Source organism: Trichosurus vulpecula, chromosome 4, assembly GCF_011100635.1.
Source record: "Trichosurus vulpecula isolate mTriVul1 chromosome 4, mTriVul1.pri, whole genome shotgun sequence".
NCBI lineage: Eukaryota > Metazoa > Chordata > Mammalia > Diprotodontia > Phalangeridae > Trichosurus > Trichosurus vulpecula.
In genome coordinates this window covers 299,854,522-299,873,109 of record NC_050576.1, presented here as the reverse complement: position 1 = coordinate 299,873,109, position 18,588 = coordinate 299,854,522, and the positions used below count along the sequence as shown (strand labels likewise).

The 18,588-nt window shown below is 40.8% G+C and overlaps 1 pseudogene; it reads left to right on the top strand.

Annotated features, from left to right (window-relative positions):
• Positions 1 to 2,436: 2,436 nt before the first annotated feature.
• LOC118848393 lies at positions 2,437 to 3,696 on the top strand (annotated as a pseudogene).
• The last annotated feature ends 14,892 nt before the right edge of the window (positions 3,697 to 18,588 follow it).

Sequence of the window (18,588 nt, the reverse complement as noted above, 5' to 3'; positions counted from 1 at the left end):
CTGACTTCAATCCTGGCACTCTATCTACAATGTCACCTAGCTGCCCATGTATACATATATACATATACACACACACACATACACATACATATAACATATACAGTTAGTACTTTTGATGTACTCAGTTTCTCTCTCTCCCCTTCCCCCCTCCCCAAACCATACACACAAAGGACATAAAGCAGATAGGAATCCACGCCACACCTCCAAAAGAATTCCCACTACATATCCATTCTGCACTCGGCCTGAAGACCTCCCATGAACGCCTATGCCCACCACAACCTTCAGAGGTAACTCCCTTTTTGGATATTTGGTTTTTCCATACTCCAAGCCCAAGTCTGGCTCTTTCTGCTCTCCACCCATTGCTTCCAGTCTGCCCTAGGTTACACTGAGTTGTGGGTGCTGGCACATGTACATACTTGGGAGTCAGTGACTTGTGAAATCAACAGGCAAGGTGGGGAACACAGAGCATTTTTTTGAACCAGATCAGGGTGGATGGGCTCTCCCGCTGGGCTATTTCCACAGAGCGTTAGAGTTGATTCCACCGCACTGTGGACATAAAGGACACCTCAGAACTTCATTTTGCAGCTAAAAGAAGTCTCTTTGAAGGAAGGCAACAGTTGCTTTCTTCTTCCTGGCAGTCAATTGGATTTGACAACCACAACCCAGGGGGGACAATCTAGTTTCTCTTCAGACATCCCTGGTAGCAAAATAGAGCTCTGAGGATTGAAGAGGCCAGTTCTGTCCCTTTTTCTTAACCTCTTCCCAGTGACTAGGAAAACAGCCTAGTACATTGGGAAATCTGCTGAATTTGGAGTCAGAGGATCTGAGTTCAAATGTCAATCTGTTATATTCTAGCTGTGTGACCTTAGACAAGTACCTCTCTAGACCTTAGCTTTCTTATCTCTAAAAGGAGGGAATTGGATGAGATGGCCTTTACCGGTCTCCTGCAGCTCTAGATCTAGGACTTTCTGGGCTTTCACTTCCTCATCTATACAGTAACGGGATCAGAGTTAAGGTTCTCATTCTATCACAACTCAGTTATAAAGAATGGGGGAATTTTTTTCACCTTGGAGGAAAAAGAAAAGCCACACCTAAGCCTCATGAAATGCAATAAGTTTTTCCTGCTTGTATTCAAAACTCCACTCTGCTTTGTATCTCTAACAGTATTTGCCTTTTCAGTTCAATGACTTCCATTTCTTTTTTTTTCTCCATTCCGCCCTAAGAAATGGAGGAGCAGAATCTTTGAATAGGATCACTAACTCAGGATAATGACTTCAATCTTTTTTTTTTTCCTTCCTGGCCTCTTTGCAGAGCACCTCTCTGAAATTCTCCTCTCATCCCCCTCCCCTTAAAAGCCTGGCTCCCAGCCTCCCCGCAGTCACCCAGGGGGAACCAGATGGTGCCAGTTGGCCAATTCTTGAAAAAAAAAACTGGGAGGGAGATGGGGATGCAAGGCATATAGGGCCCTGTTCCTGATGCCTAGAGATCAAGTAACCCATCAGAAGCCTTGGGGGAGCAGATTGGGGTGTGGAGGGAGAGAAAGTGTATTTTCTGTAAGTAGGGGGAGGGAAAGCTTCCAGACTGCTGACTCTGCTATAGCAGATGACAAGTCACTGCAATCTGACTCCTTTCCCAATTGTGGGGAATTCTGGTTTCCTGCTGCCTTTGCATAGTCCTCTAGACATGTCATGGCAGCATATCTCTTGCCTTGTGCCCACACACCCGGTACCAGAGAATCAAGAGATGAGCCTCTTTGGCTAAGGTTAAAAGGATGCCCTATTTGGCTGAGGTGGAGAAGGCTTGCCTTGCTCTGAAAAAGGCCCTGCATATGCAAAGTTTCAGAAAGCCTAGTTATTAGTTAACAAGTCAAAGAGGCATGGGGCCTGGTTGGACTTTCACTGCCTTTCATTTGTCCTGATTTTCTCTTCCTTTTTTCTCATACTAGTCAAGTCAGGCAACAGTATTTAATAAGCAGATACAGAACAGTATGGCCCTTGTCCTTCAGGAATTTAAAATCCAAATCAGACGATCTACAGAGGGGAAATTAAGAAAACCTAAAAAGAAACATAGAAATGCAGGTTAATGGAATTCACATTATATACATAAAGTGCAGAGGAGTCAAGGCAGCATGATGGGCACAGGATATGGAGGCAGAAGACACGGCTTCAGTTTGCAGGTCTGTTATTCACTACCTGTGTAGCAGATTTGGGCAAATCATCTAACTTGTCTGGGCTTCCATTTCCTCATCTATGAATAGCAGCCGTGCCTTGAACCAACATAGCTTTGGGGCTTAGTACGACCAAGGTGGGCTCCATGCGGTTATTAGAGAAAACTGAGGGGATATCAAAGGGAAGAGGAATGCTAAGGAAAGTAAAATTGGGGAAATGTCAACCTGCTTTGCAGATGCCATGATTTTCTCTCTCTTTAGGAGCCTTGGTGGGATAATCCACGAGTTTGTGTGCCATGGACTGAAACTTCTTCACATATGTAAGTTAGATGCTTACGCTCTGATGACTGTTGTTGTTTGTCCTCAAGAGGACCTTGACATCAGGAAGGTGATGCCATGATGTGCAAGTGAATTAGATTTAAGTGAAGGAGGGCTCTGCAAGGTCACCAAGCTCACTTTCTCCCCAGTAGCCATGCTGAAAATCTGCAAGTGGAGGGGTGACCTCCTGAGAGCAAAAGTACACCAAATACTGGCCTGCTTGTGCATCCAGTGCCATCTTTGGGAGAATAAATGCTCAAATTCCTATATTGCATCAATGGACACTAATCTACTACAAATCCCACAGGATAATAAAATCATAGGATCACAGGCTGAGAGGGGGATGGGGACCTTAGGGATTATGTAGTTTGACTTCTTTAATGGAAGAAACCAAGACCCAGAGAAGTTTTCTATCTTGCGAGTCACAACCATGCTTCCAATTCTTCCATATGACTGCCTGTTAGTTCTGGGCCATGGTACCTCCAGAGGTCAAAGCTAAGCCATTCAGTTCTAGGATTCTTGCCCTGGGGCCTATACCACTCACTTGGTTGGATGGCCCACCATATATGTCTAGCCTTTGTCTTTTGTGCTTCCCATTCCACCCCAGTCATCATTCTGCCTTCTTCTCTGCTGCTGCATGTGTACCATCGTCTTCCCCTTTCTACCTCTTCCTCTGGGAACCACAATCAAATCAATATTGCCATTACTACTAGAAAAGACACATGAGTGGCCTTCTAACTCATCCATCTCTCCAATATACACAGGACCATTGCCAATAGTGAGTGCACCTTCATTGCCATCAAACCTGATGGTGTCCAGCAGCGATTGAGGGCTGTTCAGTGACAACATCAAATGTTTGAGCAGAAGAGATTCCAACTCATGGACATGAAGTTCCTTAGAGCCCCAGAGGAACATCTGAAGCAACATTATGTTGACCATTTTTCCCTCGGTTTATGAAATACATCAACTCAGGACCTGTTGTGGCTGTGGTGTGGAAGGGCTTGAATATGGTAAAAAATCAGGCAGAGTGATGCTGGGGGAGACCAACCCAGCTGATTCCAAGCTAAGCACCATATGGAAAGACTTCCTCATTCAAATCAGCAAGAACATCCTTCACCACAGAGATGCTGATAAGGAAATAAAACCTGTGTTCTAAGCCCAGAGAGCCCATTGACTATAAGTCTTCTGCTTACGACTGGGTCTATGAATAAGGATTTTAGAAGTTGAAATTCTACCTCTTTTAGTGACTGTGGTGTGTGTGTGTGTGTGTGTATGTGTGTGTGTGTGTGTGTGTGTGTCCATCCCTGAATATAGCTTTTCATGACAGGGACTTGAAAGAAATTGGAACTGTCATTTTCTAGAACAACCCTCTAATCCTGCTCAATAAAGCCTTGGAAATTGGGGCAAAAAAATAAAAAAAAAAGAAAGGACATGTCAGTCAACTCCCCTTTGTTTCTATTTGCCATCCCAGTAACTTCTCAGACCCAAAGACCCTTCTGTGGCCATCAGTCCCCCTACGTGTATTATCTCCCCCCATTAGGATCTAAGTCCCTTGAGGGCAAGAGCCATCTCGCTCTTTTATGTTCGGCAGAGTTCTTGGCCATAGCAAAAACTCAATGAATATATACATATATTTGTTCAGTCAGTCATTCATTGCCTAAAGTCCCACAGCTAGTCACACATAGCTGGGTTCTGAACCCAGGCCCTTTGATTTACATCTAGTGTTGCATCCAACTGCTCTAAGAACTATAAAGACATTTGAGTAGTTGGTTATCTTAAAAGGTTATGTGGTATGAATCAATGTTAGGGGGTATGAATGATGGGTAAATCTAAGACCATGACTAAGAATCACTTGCCCATGGTCTGAACTACTGAATGAGATCGACTACTGGTCACTTCTAAGGTAGCTACGGTCTCCCATTGCATCCTGGGTCATCTCCAGTCATCCTTATGAATATCTGGTCACTGGATCCAGATGGCTCTGGAGGAAAAAGTTGGTGACCTTGCACAGCCCTGCCTCACTCAAATTAAAGTCAATTGCAAGTCATGTCATCATTTCCCTGATGCCACGGTTCTCTTCAAAAATGAAGGACAAATGCAACAGCAACATGTAAGATGAAAGGCTTAGACTAGATGACCTCCTTTCTAGGGATAAATTCTATAAACCTATGATTCAATTTGCTTCAATAAACATTTATTAAGCACCTAGTGCATCAAGTCAGCAAGCACTCATTAAGTGCCTGCTATGTGCCAGACACTGTGATACAAAGCACTGGTAATACAAAGAAAGGTAAAACAAAAACAAAACCAGTCCCTGCTCTGGAGGAATTCCCAATCTAATGGGAGAGATAACATGGAGACTACTATGTACAAATAAAATATAAATAGGGTATGTTGAAGATAAATTACAAAGAGAAAACATTAGCATTAAGAGGGGTTGGGAAGGGCTTCTAGAAGAAGGTGAGATTTTAGCTGGGACTTGAAGGAAGCCAGAGAGGCCAAGAGAGATGAGGATGGGAGAGCACTCCAGACATGAGGGACAGCCAGGGAAAATGGGGAGTTTGAGGAACAGCCAGAAAGTCAGTCATTAGATCAAAAAGGACTCAGGGGAGCGGGGAGTAAGGGGTAAGATGATTGGAAAGGTAGGAAGGGTCCAAATTGTTAAGGGATTTAAAAAGTCAAACAGGATTTTAAATTTGATCCCGGGGGGTAAAAGGCAGCACAGGCAGTTTATCTTAGGGAGGTGACATAATCAGCTGTAGGAAGAGCACTTTGATGGCTGAGTGGAGGATGGACTGGAAACCACAGGGAGGTTATTAGTCTAGGTGTGAGAGGATGAGGACCGGAACCAAGATGGCGGCAGCATCAGAGCAAAGAAGGGGGTTTATATGAGAGATGTCACCAAGGTAGAATCCACAATATTTGACAGCAGATTGGATATAGGGAGTGGGAGAGAGTGAGGAATCGAGGATGATGTCCAGGTTTTGAGCCTGGGTAACTAGGAAGATCAAGGTGCCCTTGACAATAATAGGAAAGTTAAGAAGAAGAGAGGGCTTGGGGGGAAATATTTTGAGTTCTTTTGGACATGTTGAGTCTAAGATGTATGAAACATCCAGTTTAGATTAGAAATAAGAGACTAGAGGTCAGGAGACAGGCTACATAAAGATGGAGACAGCTAGGTGGAACAGGGGATACAGTGCTGGGCCTGAAGTCAGGAAGATTCAACTTCCTGAGTTTAAATCTAGCTTCACACATTTACTAGCTATGTGACCCTGATTAAGTCATCTAACTCTGTTTGCCTCAGTTTCCTTATCTGTAAAATGAACTGGAGAAGGAAATGACAAACCACTCTAGTGTCTTTGCCAAGAAAACCCCCAAAGGCGTTACAAAGAGTCGGACACGATTGAAAACAACTAAACAACAACATAAAGATAATAAATAAGTCCATGAGAGCTGCTGAGATCAGCAAGCAAAATTGTGTAGAGAGAAGACAGGGCTCAGGACAGAGTCTTGGGAGGCACCTACAGTGTCTTGTGGTGGGCAAGAGACAAAGATAAGACTTGGTTTCTGACCTCGCAGAGCTTACCGTCTAGTAACCATAGTAACATAACAGGGCTATGATGTTGGGTGGATCTGAGAAATAATGTGGAAGAAAAATTGGTAGGGCTTTGAGATGGATTGACTGAAAGGGGTAATTGCATTACTTTTAGAAAAATGTTTATTTATTTTATTCTGAACTTAAGAAATAAAACAAGCATTTCCATACCATAGAATAGAAAAAAAAAAGATGATTGTACATGAAACTGCAAATCTAGTCTGAGCAACTTGCTATTCCTTTTAAATATATAATAAAGTTGCCATGTAACTCTCTTTTTTCTTTTTTTCTTCTCTCCCCCCATTTACCCTAGAGATGACTACCATTAGACATTAATGTGTGTGTGTTTGTAAAACTATTTTATACATAATTCTATTTAAAAGTTCTTTCTCTGGGTGCAGATAGCTTTCTTCACAGGTCCTCTGTAGTTAATTTGGGTAGTTATGGTAGTCAAAATTACTTAGTCACTCAAAATTGTTCTTAATCTTACTCTCATCAGATTTGGGTTAAAGAGGGAACAACATACACATCTAAAAGGGTATAAGAGTCTTCTAAATTTATGAAGAAATAAAAGGACTAGGAGATAGTATAAGGGAGGGACTTTCAAAAGGGTGTGTAGATTAAGATTAAGGAGGGTGGGTAGAGAAGATTAGGGAGGGACTCTTAGAGAGTGGGTAGAATAAGGAATAAGAACAATGAGGACCACCATAAGAATAAGGACAACAATAAGGAAAAATAAGATGGAAGTAAATTCACAAATAGTAATTATAATTTTGAATGTGAGTGGGATGAACTCACCCATAAAATGGAAACAGTAGAAATGGATTAAAAATCAGAATCCAAAAATATTAAGGATAAGAAATACACACAGAGTTAAAATGGAGGGTTGGATTAGAATTCATTATGCTTCAGCTGATGCAAAAAAGGCAGGGGTAACAATCATGATCTCAGACAAAGTTAAGGTTAAAATAGATTTAATTAAAAGAGATAAACGGTCTAACTACATTTTGATAAAAGGCACCATAGACAATGAAACAATATGAATACTGATCCTATATGCACTAAATACTATAGCATCTAAATTTTTAAAAGAAAAATTAGATGAATTACAAGTGGAGATAGATAGTACTATGATAATGAGGGACTCTTCTCCTCTCAGAACAGGAAAGATCTAACCAAAAAATAAATAAGAAAGAAGTCAAGGAAGTGAATAGCATTTTAGATGAGCTAGATATGATAGATATCTGGAGAGAATTGAATAGGTAATTTGATTTCAATTTCATACCAAATGTTCATCAAATCTCTACCAAGTGCAAGACACTATGGTAGGAACTGGGGATACAAACAAAAATTACTTAAATAGCCCTTGCCCACAAATGGGTAGAGAAGGGTACAACATGAATACAAATAAGAAAATACAAGATCATTTGAGATAAGGGAAAGTATCCAATTGGGAACAGGAGGGAAGGGTTCCTAGAGGACATGGCACCTGAACTGAACCTTAAAGGAAGATAAGGATTCTGAGCCACAGATGTGAGAAGGAAATACCATCCAGGGACAGGAGACAGTTTGTGTCAGGGTAGGGTGATTGAGTCTTTTCCCCAAGGCACCAAAATTTGAGGGGCACTGGAAGCACAAGTGCATTCAACAACAACTGTGCTAGTACCTAATTAGCCAGAATAAAGTATATGAAATACTGCAGCCCAGGTGAATTCCTCCCCAACCCAGACCTGGTTTACCCCACCCACACCCTATTGTCAGCCTTTCTCACAGTGTCCTCAGGTTTCCCCAGCAATTATCCCAACAGGATTCACTTTCCCAGGGTCTCCTCCATAGCTAGCTGAATTTATCTTTAAAAACAACAACAACAAACAATTTGAGGGTACATTTCATGCTACTTGCCTTACATTCCCCCCCCCCCCCCCCCACCAAACAACACATATTAATTTTGTACCTACTATGTGTATTTTATGTCTCTTGTCTCAGGCACCAGAACTGCTAATAATAATGCAATCTGATTTATGTAAATACACAGTCTGGAGAAGGAGAAATGCTAGTAGTCCGGTTTGGCTGGAGAACAAAAGTTTCCAAAGGTAGGTTGGAGACAGTTTGTGAAGGACCTTCAATGTCCAACTGAGGACTTTGTATTTAATCCTAGAGGCCATAAGGAGGTTCTTGAACATGTCACATCTGTGTCTTAGGAAAATTAGGACACAAGACAATACTCCTAGGATTAGAGAGGCTAGAGACTGGAAGCAATGAGGCCAGTTACCACTAGTTGGATCCTGTTACTTTTCTCCAAGGTTGTAAGCCTCAGTGTCTTCAGGGAGGGTAATGCCCTCTACAGAAACAGAGATGTTTGAAGGAGGAGCTTAGGGGAGAAAATGGTGTGTTTCGTCTTGGTTATGCTGAGTTTTTAATGCTGGTACAGATATTCAAGAGGCAGTTAGTGATGTGAGACTGGACTCAGGAAAGAGATGAGGGTCAAATATACTTATTTGAATGTCTATGGCATGGAGGTGACAGTTAAACCATCCAGAGGAGATGAAATAACAAAAGAAGGCAATTTAGGTGGAAAAGGGAAAACGATCTGGAATAGAGCCTTGTGGGACACCCTCAGTTAGGAGGCAGGATACAGAGGATGTTCCTGCAAAAAAAAAAAAAAAGAATGAAAAGGAGTTATCAGACAAGTAGTGTCCTAGAAGCCAGTGGTGGAAAGAGTGAATGAGGAAGGTGGAGAAGAGTGGGTAGATAGAGTGAGTGGGAAAAGGAGGAGAAGGTGGTTGATACTATCAAGTTGCAGAAACTTCAGGGAGAGTGAGAACTGAGAAAAGCCCATTAGATTGAGCAACAAAAGATCACAGGAAAGAGGGAGTAGAAAATTACCTTAGGCCTTACAGACTAGAAGGTGATAACAATAATAACCGACATTCACAGAGTCCATTAAAGTTTACAAGGGCCCCTTGGGTAGATTGCCTCATTTGAGTCTCACAATAACCCTGTGAGGTAATTAATACAAGCACTATTATCTCCATTTACACATGTGAAAACTGAGGCTCAGAGAGGTTGTCCATTATCTGTTGTCTCTGTTCGTCTCTTATTACTATATTAAACTATATGCTCCATGGGAGAGACAATGTCTTATCTAAATTTTGTAAATCACTTAGCTCCTGGCTCAGTGCTCTACTCACCGAGGGTGCTGCATAAATGTTTGCTGAATATATAAATGCTGAAAATTCAGGAGAGGGAGTATTAATGGTCATGTAGCTAGTAAGTGTTAGGGGCAGAATTTAAACATAGGCCGTCTGATTTTAAGTCTAGCCCTCTATCATCTGTTTATTTGCTGGTAGGATGGTAATATTTTTTACAATAATTTTTTTTGAAAAAACAGAGGACAATGTATAACATAGTCAGACATATCCCATCTAATATCATTAATTGGTTCTGGAAAAAAAGTAACGTTAACTGAAACAATGTGTAGCACACTTTCCGCTCCCTGCCCCACCCAGGTTCATTCTCCCAACCCCATACTCACAAAGGCAGGTTGGGTACCCAGAGGATGGCTGACTATTATCCCCTTGGTGTGTGAGGGTTGTAGTTTCTAATATTATCATTCATGAGTCCCCATCTGTTGTGCTCTACCAATATCAATCGACCAGTTCACATAAATTAGCTTCTACAAAAGGATACTGACAAGATACAAGGGATAGTAGTTATGAACCAGGAGTCTCACTCTCTCCCAGGGAGCATGGCTCAAGCTTAAAGTGATTGGTATAACATATTTACCTTCTAACCTTGGGAGTACATATTCCCTCCTGAGTATACACAAGATCCCCAGGGGAGAGTGGTCTCAAACTTGAAGCACAAAGTTATTCAAGGTACTGAGGAGTACCATGAACTCCTCAAGGTACCGAGGCACACATGTAAGGATTACCCACTCAAGACTTTTGGATAATTATAGTGGTCCTTTCCTCTTTTTCTCTCCTCATGGAGTTCCCCAAAGGTTAACTTCAGGGTGTGGTGTCATGCTACCCAGAAAGACTTGATCACTTGCTCAGCTGTAATAATTCCTTGTATATCCTCATTCACCTAAAATCAGGAAAAAATACAATATAAACAGGGACCATGCACTTAGGGGCACCTGGCAGCTAGGTAGAGAGATAAAGCAGCTGCAACCACTGTCACTCACTCCATCCGCATTTCCTCCTAACTTGAAAGACCCCAGGGAAGAGAGAAGTTCAAAAAGAGCCAAGGGAGGGATGTATTGATCCCTTTGCTGCCAACCCAGTTATGATTCCATCATCTTTTGCTCTCAAAGTAATTAGATCACATTTTATTATCACAGAGTACAAACCCCTCAGTCCCTCAAGATCAGAAACTTGCTTACTATAGGTTCCATGTGTTAGAATGAAGCCTGATATGGAATATGGCATATGTTCTCTATAACTCAAGAAGTGCAAATCTTTACATGTTCTAAAAATTGGTCCCTCACTGACAATTCCCCCATTACAAATATTATATAGAGTCATTAATTTCATAGGCACAATATTATAAATAGGATATATGAACAGCATTACTTTAATATTTTATCATGTTCTGACAAGGTTTGGTTAAGATAAATTAGTGGTGTTTTTGTGAAATAAAGTTGGCTAGTTGATATTATATGAGAAATGACTATATATACTACCTAAAAGTCCTCTGTTCTATTATTACAGAATATTAACAGATTAGTGGAATTAGAATTCTGAGGAAGTAATGAAAAACTGGATGAAGCTGCCAAAATTATTTTTAAAATGAATGCAAGAGACAACTTGTGATAACAACAACTGATATTTACATAGAGTTTGCAAAGCTTGTATGTTTTGCAGATTTTTAAGTTTGCAAAATTTGTAAGGTATGCAAAGCATTTTGCACTCATTATATCATTGGAGCATATAGAATTCTAATGAAGTAAGACTGATACATGTATCCCAATTTCCATTCACACTGACTAATTTGGTCCCCTAGTCAAGGCTACATCTCCCAGTCCAGACTCTAGATAATTCTTTTTTATTTCTTATCTTAATTTTTAAAAGTATACCTTGTCCAGACTTGAAGTGCAGGGGCTACTCACGGACCCAGTTATACTACTGATTGGCACTAAAGCTTTGACCTGCTCCATTTCTGTTCTGGGCCATTTTCCCCATCCTTAGACAACCCAGGAGCTCCAGACTCCTGGTACTTACTACATTGATGCCAGACAGTGTGGATATCTCAGTAGCTTAGCCCACTGTAGCATAGAACTCTTGAGCTCAAGAGATCCACCAGCCTCACCTCCCTGTTTGCAAAATTACAGGCATGTGACACCATGCTGGCTCATGGAGGTTATTATCTAATTTTATCAGCTGGAACCCCCATTCCAGTTAGTTCTCTCCAATATCATTCACCAGTGATTAGTGTCTTTTTTTCATTTAACAAATTATCATCAATTAGTTTTTGCCAAGGGATATTTACTGTAAAGTTATAGCAAGGAGAGAATTATATTTCCCCTAATACCTGAGGGTATACTCTCCTTCTACTCTTAGGAGAACAAACTCAAGCTCAAAGCAGTTTCTCCATAACCTTGACTCCACCAGGGTTGAATGGAGGCATCACTTTAACTCCCTCTTGACTGCCTTCTATCAATACTCAATCATACAGATCCCTCTGATGTCACTCCTTATCATCTGGGCTGTCCCCCAAACCCAGCATGAACTCAACTTCTATACCTCTGTCAAAGGTATGCATCTTTACTATGTGGTTAGCAAAACTAATTAGTCACATGCTCTAAATCTGGAAGTAGGACTCTTCCATCAAACATCATCATGCCTTTTCCCACATGGGCTGGTGGTAGGTAGAGCATTCTGCACAGACTCTGAGGATAGAGGCCGCCATTAAACTATGAAAGGAACTCTTTCTCATCCATTAAAGTTCAACTCAAATGCTGCCTTTTCCATGAAGCAATTCCTTTTTTGTCCAAGTCGGTCATGGACTTCAAGAACTTGAACTTCATTTAGTAATTTGTTTTGTTACTCTCAAATGCACTTATCACATGATATGTGTTTGTTTATAATATCTTCCTCTTATTACTGCATTAAATTGTATGCCACATGAGAAACACTATCTTATCTAAACTTTATGACAGTGCTCTGCATACAGTGGGTCAAGAAAGAAAGGTCGAAGAGGAGGGGAGACTCAGACTTTTCATCTAGTGGAAATAAACTTGGATAAGGACAAGGAAAAATGGGGCTGTCCCAGCATCCTTTTTGGATGTTGCTATGTTCAGAATGAGTTTGACTTCCTCTTTGGTCTCCTTCATCTTCACGAATAATAGACCATGTTCATATTGAGAAGTGATCTATTACTGCAAACCACCCTCAGAAAGAATATGTGTGCTTAAAGTGGAGTTGTTGATCAAGGATTTTCAAAGGATGCTGCTTTAAGGAACCAGAACTACAGGTGATTGCTGTAGCTGGGCAAGCCAGAGAGGCTTGTTCCTGGTTCTCTGAAATGCTTTCTAAACAGTGAAAAGTATTGTGAAAAGGCTTTCATCCTGCACTACCGCATAGGAGCTGAGAGTCCAGCAAGCAGACATTTTAGTTTTGTAAACGTGAATGCTGGACAAGCCTGTGCTTTAACTCATGAGAATATAATATGCTTTGTCTATCCTGACAGGTGTTGGATTTTGGCCAAGGATGCTAAGTTAAAATCTGTATCCTTACTGCTGCTACTACTACTACTACTACTACTACGGCTACTATTATAGTAAGGATACAGATTTTAACTACTACTACTATTTTAAATACAACTTCTACTATTCTTACTACTACTACTACTACTTTATACAAATTATATAGTGAGTGGCTAAATATATCTTGAGCTTATTCAGTTTTCCCAATAAGCCCAAGTCAGGCTAAATGACTATGTATATTCAGAACTTCACTCTGAGTCTGGATGTATTTTTAATTTACTTATCTTTGTACAAGTTGTTTCTTTCCAGCAGAAAGGAGAGATTATTTTGCTTTGGTTGTTGTATCCCCAATGACTAACCATGTCCCTGAAATGAAATAGGTGCTTAATAAATGTTTTTTTGGTTGATTCTGGGTCTATATTCTGACATGGTTTGGGACTGGACATGGGGCAAGGGAGTGGTTGGGAAAGAGAATAAGAAGGGTCCAATAAAGGTTATTTGAATGCTAGTAGAAAATTAGGACACTTGCCTACCGAGGGGCCCATCTGCTCTCGTGTGTTCTCTGACAAGATAGAATAAAATGAAATAAAAACTAAGATAAAATGAGGTGATACTTCTAAAAGTGCTTTGCAAACCTTAAAGCATTATCTAATTTGTATAAAGTAGTAGTAGTAGAAAGAATAGTATTGCTGTTGTATTTAAAATAATAGTAGTAGTAGAAGTTGAAATCTGTATCCTTACTATAATAGTAGTAGTAGTAGTACTACTACTACATTAAGGATATAGATTTTAACTTAGCATCCTTGGCCAAAATCCAACAGGTAAAGGGGCATATGAGAAGAAAGGATGATGTTTCCTTCTCCTCTCTGTAAAATAAAGAGGTTAGACTTGATGGTATCTAAGGTCCTTTCTAGCTCTAACAGCCTAGGCAAAATAGAATCTTGGATCTGTCGGTTTTCCCTTTGTTAGTTTTCCTTCCCCTTCCATTCCTCCCTCCCCCAACTCCTCTAATTTAGCAGCAGGCAGAGTCATAATGAGGAATGTTTGTGTTTTTGCATGAGTACCACAAATCATTCCTGGGTCACAGCACACAAAGCATCCAGGATGTGGAGACAAGAGATCCCAGGACATGGGTGCAAAGTTGCTGCTGGGGAGGCTAATTCTCACAGGGTAGAAGCTTACCCCAGTCTGCCACCTGGTAACTTCCTACTTTTAACTATTCCAGCTAACTTGATGAATTTTGTTGTTTTTAATGCTGCTAAAGGACTTCAGGTTCCTATAGAATTTCTATATTTGGCAAGGCTTCAGTCACCCCACCCTAGTTAGGGCTCTGGCAGCGGGTAAAATGATGGCATGGCAGCTGTACAGTTATCACTGATCTAAAAATGAGAATCACTGCTGGGCTCAGGGGGGCTGAGGACAGTCGCCTACCAAGGGGCCCATCTGTTCTTGTGTATTCTCTGATATATTCTAGCCTATAGAACATCTCCAGTTTCTGTTTGCCGTTTCGCTTGAATAAATGGGCTCACTTGATATTGGCTTTTTGTGATAGTCTTTTTGTGTAATTAGTATTTGGTGGGAAGGGGCTAGGCTGACAAATGCGAGCTAAGGGTTACCCTTCCCCTTAAAAACAATCAGGAAAGGGACTTTCCTTCTGAACCTAGGCTTGTACCCCTAGAACAAAGATACTTGAATGGGTGGTGGATAGATATATAGATATATGTATACATAAATACATCCCCATGTGTATGTGTATACACATATCTATATATCTATATGTAGGAGAGAGAGAGCTAGAGCAAGAGTAAGAGAGCGAGAGAGAGAGAAAGAGAGAGAGATCCCTATATTCTTTAGTGATTTCTCAGACTCCTGGGGTCCAAGAATTTATCTGCCTCTTCCCCGCTAGTGTGTTCACAGTGCAGACGATTTTCCTACCCTACAAAGGTGGATGAGACCTCAGACCACATCTATCCATAAGACTCATGAGCCATGCCTATATTTTTAAACAATCCACACACGAATATCTTACATTAAAAAGAAATGTATTGAAGAAGACCAGGGAACAGAAGATAAATAGAAGGTACTGCACAGTTCTGTAAAAATAATGTGAAGAATGCTAAAAACTCAGAACCAGCTGAGGTTGATGAGGAAAGCTAAGGACAACAAAAACTTTTTAGCTCTATTGGGAAGAAAAGGAAGATCAAAGAAGGAATAGGATCTTTGCTTAGAGTAAATAGGAGGACAACTGAGTAAAAGCAGAGCTGTTCATTTCTGATTTTTCTTCATCTTTCTCTTGCTATGATCTCTATGCTGGAAATGAAACAAATAAACTTGACTAACCAGAAGTTGATAGTCAAGATGAGTAAGGAGAAGGTAAGAGGGCACCTAGGTGCCTGTAAAGAACTCAAGTCACCTAAGTCTAACTACATCCTTGGGCCCTGAATGAACTGGCAGCTGTTATTGCTGAGCCACTGTCAGTGACATATAAGAGGTCATTGAGAGAGAGAGAGAGAGAGAGAGAGAGCAACAAAAATGGCAGATCAGCCCTCTCCCACAGCTATCCCAACAAAGATTGAGGAAGAACACCAGACCAAATAGTAATCAGAGAATCTAAGGAGAAAACAAAATGGGTCATTTTTCCATCCCAGTTCAGTATGGGCACATACCTGCGGGCACATGCGAGGGGGTCCAGCCCAGAAGCTTTGCAGGGTGGGGATGGGGATGGGCTTGTGGCTGTGTACCAGGGCAAATGGCAATCTCAGATCCAGCCAGAAGAGGCAAGAGCTAGCCAGTGTGTTTCTGTGACACTAGCGTTTACCCTTTGTCTGCATATAGTTATTCCTTCCATATCAAGGGGGTTTGGGTTGTGTGTGTGTGTGTGTGTGTGTGTGTGTGTGTGTGTGTGTGTGTAAAATTTTTTGGCCCTTTCTTTGTATTAGGGGAGAAGTGTGAATTTTTTCTTTTTCTTTTATGGGGTATTTACAGTACCTTATTATAAAATTTGGGTTAAGTATTTGGTCATTGGCTCTGTGTCATCTGCTGGCCTTCACACATCATTTGTGGCTTCCTCAAAACTCCCCCCAAAATTCCCATTTAATTTTTTACGCTGACCCGTGATATGTTGAAACTGCCATGGGGAAAGTTGCAATGTGGAAGGGATAATTAATTGTACTCTCTAATTTAGCCCATTCTCCTCAAGGACCTTGTGAGGCCAAGGAGACATGTTTCCATACCAACTGTATTGATATATCATATTAGTAAATATATACACATATACACACATCTAAACATGCATACACACATATACATATATTGTGCTATATATGCAGAATATATAATATAATGTATATATGATCTTAGCTATAATATAGTACAACCCCTTTATTTTTACAAAGAAACCTAGTCCCAACAACGGTTAAGTGTGTTTTTAAAACCCATAGATTTACAGAAGCACAGATTCTAAAGGTTGGAAGCGACTGGCAAAGCCATCAGTCCAATTCACGATCAAAACCAGATTCCCCTGCACAAAATCAGTGTGGTTCAAGATACAGGGCATTTGTCTCAGATGCTTATTAGCTGTATAACTCTAGTTTTTTTTGTTGTTGTTGTTGTGGGGTTTTTGTGGTTTGGTTTTTTTTTTTTTAATGTGTGATTTTTCGGTTTCTTTATCTATGAAATAAGGAGAGTGGACTCAATGACAAGGTCCCTTGCAGTTCTAAATCTATGATCCTCTGATGAGGGACAAGATGTCATCCAAACTCCATGTAAAGACCTCCAATGGGGGCTGGGGAGCCCACTTTAGGAAGCCCATTCAACTTTTGAACAACACTAATTATTAGGAAGTTTTCCCTTATACAAACCCAAAATCTGCCTTTCTACAAGCAGAACAACACTTCCTTAGGACAGTCTTTCAAATACTTGCAAGCATCCCTCCTCCCAGTCTTTTCTCTAGGCTAAACATCTCTATTTCTTCTTAGTGATCCTTGAAAAGGTGTGGTTTCTAGTGTCCTTCCCTCCTGAGTGGGAGGGAAGTCTAACTTTTCTTGACACAATCCTTTTTTTGGTTATTGTTTATAATGTCTTTATGTTGTTATTTTGGTTATTGTTTGTAATTTTTATAATGTCTTTATATTGTTATTTTGGTTATTGTTTGTAATTTTTATAATGTCTTTATATTGTTATTTTTGTTATTGTTTGTAATTTTTATGTCTTTATAGTGTTATTTTTGTTGTTTGTAATTTTTATAATGTCTTTATATTATTTTGTTATTGTTTATAATTGCTTATAATGTTTTTATACTGTTTATAATTTTATAATGTGTTTGTTCTGAACTCAAACAGCGGCTATTATTAGAACCTTGATTTTGTTATCACCCACAAGTGTTCCACCTGCCTGTTCATGAACTCTGAAATTCCTTCATCTGATCATAATCTGTTGCCATTTTATTTCCCCCCCACCTCACAATCCCTAAACCTTTCTTTGTCCTCTCTTTATCAACCTCAGTCTTCATCCTCACCATTACTTCTAATCCCTCCATCCCTCGATTCTTTCCCTGACCTGGCTTCACTCCCAGACCTTCCCCATCTTGATATCATGGAAAATCAGGTCAGCTCTACAATATCCTCTGCCCTGAAATCTGATCATTGATCATTCCCTACCAAGCCTCACTTTAGGATTACTCCCACCATCTGCTGCCTTTACTCCTATTCTAATACTGCTAAATGGAACTGGGTAAAATCTCAAAACCATGATTTACATCCACTACAAATTTGTATTGCACAGACCAGGGGTGGGGAACCTGCGCCCCTCTAGGTCCTCAAGTGCAGCCCTGAAGTCAAAGGGCCGCACCTGAGGACCTAGAGTGCCTCATATGACCTCGAAGCCACAGGTTTCTCATTCCTGGGATCGACTCAACTGGGCCCTCCCTGCAGGAAGACAATGCTTTTATACCTCCCTAATTGATTCACTACGCAATGTACCACAGAGGCATTTCTAAACCACTTCATCCCTCCCCAAGCCTTCCGTAGCTCCTCCTCCCTCCATCCTCTCAGCTGAGACCCTTGCCTTTCTAGACACTCATCATTCTGCAAGATGAAATCAACTCCGAAACTTTTACCTTCTCAGATTATTTTCCTGCCCAGGGAGCAGGACTTCATCACGCCCTTGCAAAGGTAACCTTTCCCCCACCCCCTTTCAGCTTCTTTTTCATGATGTCTTCCTTGAGGGCGGGGACTGCCTTATGCCCATTTTTGTATTCCCGTGCAATTAGCACACTTCCTGGCACACAGCAGGTGCCTAATAAGTGTTTATTGAGCCTGACTCCTATTTCACTGAAAAAATTGAAAAAAACCATTTGCTGAGATTTCCCTCTTCTCTTCTCTTCTCCTCATCTCACTTCACTCAGATACCTTCTCCCAATATCTCTGTCTCACTGGAAGAGGAGGCCTTTCTCCTTGCTAAGAAAAACCTTTCTACATAAACATATCCCATTTCACCTCTTTGCCAGCAGGTTTTCCCCTCTGTCATCTCCCCCACCCCTGCCATTTTATTAATCTTCAATCTCTTCCTATTGGTTACTTCACAACACACACACACACAAACACACACACCATCCAATTAATTACCAAATTCTGTTGATTCTACCTTCTTAGGCCCTCGTCACTCCGTGGATTATTGGAATAGTGAGCTGGTTGCTTCCCTGGCCTCAGGTCTCTTCCCACTCTAGCCTATCTTTCATTCAGCTATCAAACTGATTTTCCTAAAATGTAGGACTGAACACATCACCCACCCTCTTCAGTG